The sequence below is a fragment of the Mustela erminea genome, chromosome 3 (genome assembly GCF_009829155.1).
Source record: "Mustela erminea isolate mMusErm1 chromosome 3, mMusErm1.Pri, whole genome shotgun sequence".
NCBI classification, from domain to species: domain Eukaryota; kingdom Metazoa; phylum Chordata; class Mammalia; order Carnivora; family Mustelidae; genus Mustela; species Mustela erminea.
The window spans coordinates 73,022,838-73,027,273 of NC_045616.1; the positions used below are offsets into that span (position 1 = coordinate 73,022,838).

The window sequence follows — 4,436 nt, forward strand, 5'->3', positions numbered from 1 at the left end:
ATTTCAAATAATTAAAGCAGATACTCCTCTCTCAAGGAGATAGAGTATAACTTTCCACTCCTTAGGCATGGGCCATTTATACTGTCTTCTTCCAAAGAGTATGAGAAAGGGGAAAAGAGTAATTCGAGATTGGAGAGACAGATAAACACATACTACCTCAGCTGGGAAGTCAAGTCAAGGTTCATATCAACAGTGATAAGTGTGCGATAAGAATGGCACTTGATCCTCCCTAGAACTGAGAACCCCAATGTCATCATGAGAAACACATCAAGCCAATCCCAACTGAGGGACATTTCACTCCTCAAAACCTCAGTCATCAAAAGCAAGCAAAGTCTGAGAAACCATCCTAACCAAGAGGAAACAAAGGGAGATGTGACAACTAATTGTGCTGTGATATCCTTGATGGGATCCTGGAACAGGAAAAAGACACCAGGAGAAAACTTAAGAACTCTGAATGAAGTATGGACTTCAATTAATGAAATATTTGTGCAGTTTGCAGAAACAGTTTCTGTTTGCAGTATAGGTGCATTATAGTTCGCAGTATAGGTGCATTAACTATGATAAGTATGCTACACTAATATGTTAATAATAGAGAAAATTGGGTGTGGGACATATGAGAATGCTCTGTACTATCTTTGCAAGTTTTCTGTATATCAAAATGTATTCTAAAACTAAGTACATATTTTTAAAACTTCTGCTGGTTCCAGTTAAATTTTAATTGAAATTTATTTAAACATATTTATTTAAATTTATTTAATTTCATTAAAATTTAAATGGAACCAGCAGAATCTTTTTCCATTATGTTTGGTTAGCCAACATAAGTTTTTGTTGTAGTGTTCAATGACTCTTTAGTTGCATTTAACACCCAGTGCTCATCCCAACTACTTTTCTTCTTCACAGGGACTTCCTTCACAACTACTCTCTTGATTAACAAATACCTAAAAGTTACTTTCTTGTCTCTTCCAACAAGTCTTTCTCACATGATAACATACCATTGCATTTCACAGAAGGAAGGTAATTGTTTCTTCTCAGACCAGAACTTTTCTCTCCTTTCCTTTGTTGTTACATGTGAAAGCCACATAATTTGCTCCAGTATCAATGGGACCCCATTTGTAAAATCCGACAGGTGTAGAGATTTGCAACATGTTCATTTATCTCTTTCAACATTAACTCTCGGTGCTTTTCACAACCTTTTACCAAGATTTCCTCCTCGTCAGCTCCTGACTGATTTTCCAGTTTGTTCCCTCCACTAGTAGTACAAAATCTCTCTTGGCTCTTCTTAAATACTATAAAGAGCTGAGGTCCTCACTTTCTTCAAATTTCCATGAAAAGAAAGGTCCATTCTCAATGATAAACATGACCTGTATGGTTAAGGACTTATGCTGTGGGTAAAGCCACTGATAAAGGCATCTTTTGGTGAGAATGCAGAAAAAGGAAGCTGGCATTTGCCCTTTTTTCTCTTCTTAGTCACTCAATCCTTGACAGTATATATTTTTTTTAAATCTGCCTGAGACTAGCTTAAGGTTACCCCCTATTATTTGCTAACTTTGGAGAAGAATGACGATTACCTATCTTCATATTACAAATTATCGATATAGATAAATACATTTCAGGAATTTCCCCCTAAATCTCTCCACGGAGAAATTGTTCACACATCTGGTGTATAAGCATACATGAAAGTGAGTGAGGATATGTGTTAATATTCAGGCAAATGTTCATATGTAGGAAATGAGCAAAAGATCAAATCCTGTTTGCCCTTCAACTCTTCTAACAAGCCACAGATAACACCGCCTACTGAAATTTTCACATTAGTATCTTTCTTTTAGTTTTAATGATTTTAATAACCTTGAATCCCTATCCCCCCTGGGGTCCTTTTTAATATCAAAATCCTTTTTAGTGCTCGCTTCGGCAGCACATACACTAAAATTGGAACGATACAGAGAAGATTAGCATGGCCCCTGCGCAAGGATGACACGCAAATTTGTGAAGCATTCCATATTTTGGGGGTGAAAAACAATGTACCATGCTAATGGACATCGGAAGAAAGCAGGGGTGGCAATCCTTATATCAGATCAATTAGATTTTAAGCCAAAGACTATAATAAGAGATGACGAAGGACACTATATCATAATTAAAGGGTCTGTCCAACAAGAAGATCTAACAATTTTAAATATCTATGCCCCTAACATGGGAGCAGCCAACTGTATAAACCAATTAATAACAAAATCAAAGAAACACATCAACAATAATACAATAATAGTAGGGGACTTTAACACTCCCCTCACTGAAATGGACAGCTCATCCAAGCAAAAGATCAACAAGGAAATAAAGGCCTTAAATGACACACTGGACCAGATGAACATCACAGATATATTCAGAACATTTCATCCCAAAGCAACAGAATACACATTCTTCTCTAGTGCACATGGAACATTCCAGAAGAGATCACATCCTGGGTCCTAAATCAGGTCTCAACTGGTATCAAAAGATTGGGATCATTCCCTGCATATTTTCAGACCACAATGCTCTGAAGCTAGAACTCAATCACAAGAGCAAATTTGGAAAGAGCCCAAATACATGGAGACTAAACAGCATCCTTTTAAAAAATGAATGGGTCAACCAGGAAATTAAAGAAGAATTGAAAAAAATTCATGGAAACAAATGATAATGAAAACACAACGGTTCACAATATGTGGGACACAGCAAAGGCAGTCCTGAGAGGAAAATATATAGCGGTACAAGCCTTTCTCAAGAAACAAGAAAGGTCTCAAGTACACAACCTAACCCTACACCTAAAGGAGCTGGAGAAAGAACAAGAAAGAAACCCTAAACCCAGCAGGAGAAGAGAAATCATAAAGATCAGAGCAGAAATCAATGAAATAGAAACCAAAAAAACAATAGAACAAATCAACAAAACTAGGAATTGGTTCTTTGAAAGAATTAATAAGATTGATAAATCCCTGGCCAGACTTATCAAAAAGAAAACAGAAAGGACCCAAATAAATAAAATCATAAATGAAAGACGAGAGATCACAACCAACACCAAGAAATACAAACAATTATAAGAACATACTATGAACAACTCTACGCCAACAAATTTGACAATCTGGAAGAAATGGATGCATTCCTAGAGACATAAAAACTACCACAATTGAATCAGGAAGAAATAGAAAACCTGAACAGACCCATAACCAGTAAGGAGATGAAACAGTCATCAAAAATCTCCAAACAAACAAAAGCCCAGGGCCAGACTCTTCCCAGGGGAATTCTAACAAACATTTAAGGAAGAACTAATTCCTATTCTCCTGAAACTGTTCCAAAAAATAGAAATGGAAGGAAAACTTCCAAACTCATTTTATGAGGCCAGCATCACCTTGATCCCCAAACCAGACAAGGATCCTATCAAAAAAGAGAACTACAGACCAATATCCTTGATGAACACAGATGTGAAAATTCTCACCAAAATACTAGCCAATAGGATTCAACAGTACATTAGAAAGATTATACACCACGACCAAGTGGGATTTATTCCAGGGCTGCAAGGTTGGTTCAACATCCGCAAATCAATCAGTGTGACACAACACATTAATAAAAGAAAGAATAAGAACCATATGATACTCTCAATAGATGCTGAAAAAGCATTTGACAAAGTACAGCATACCTTCCTGATCAAAACTCTTCAAAGTGTAGGGATAGAGGGCACATACCTCAATATCATCAAAGCCATCTATGAAAAACCCACCACAAATATCATTCTCAATGACAAAAAACTGAAAGCTTTTCCGCTAAGGTCAGGAACACGGCAGGGATGTCCATTATCACCACTGCTATTCAACATAGTACTAGAAGTCCTAGCCTCAGCAATCAGACAACAAAAGGAAATTAAAGGCATCTGGATCAGCAAAGAAGAAGTCAAACTATCACTCTTTGCAGATGATGTGATACAGTATGTGGAAAACCCAAAAGACTCCACTCCAAAACTGCTAGAACTTGTACAGGAATTCAGTAAAGTGTCAGGATATAAAATCAATACACAGAAATCAGTTGCATTTCTCTACACCAACAACAAGACAGAAGAAAGAGAAATTAAGGAGTCAATCCCATTTACAATTGTACCCAAAACTATAAGATACCTAGGAATAAACCTAACCAAAGAGGCTAAGAATCTATACTCAGAAAACTGTAAAGTACTCATGAAAGAAATTGAGGAAGACACAAAGAAATGGAAAAATGTTCCATGTTCCTGGATTGGAAGAACAAATATTATGAAAATGTCTATGCTACCTAAAGCAATCTACATGTGTAATGCAATTCCTATCAAAATACCATATCCATTTTTGTCAAAAGAATGGAACAAATAATCCTAAAATTTATATGGAACCAGAAAAGACCACAACTAGCCAAAGGAATATTGAAAAAGAAAGCCAAAGTTGGTG

General features: G+C 36.4%; 1 non-coding gene across 1 annotated transcript; it reads left to right on the forward strand.

Annotated features, from left to right (window-relative positions):
- The first annotated feature begins 1,896 nt into the window (after positions 1–1,896).
- Positions 1,897–2,003, forward strand: LOC116587359. The gene has a single exon (XR_004284384.1). It is a non-coding gene; the product is annotated as a U6 spliceosomal RNA (small nuclear RNA).
- The last annotated feature ends 2,433 nt before the right edge of the window (positions 2,004–4,436 follow it).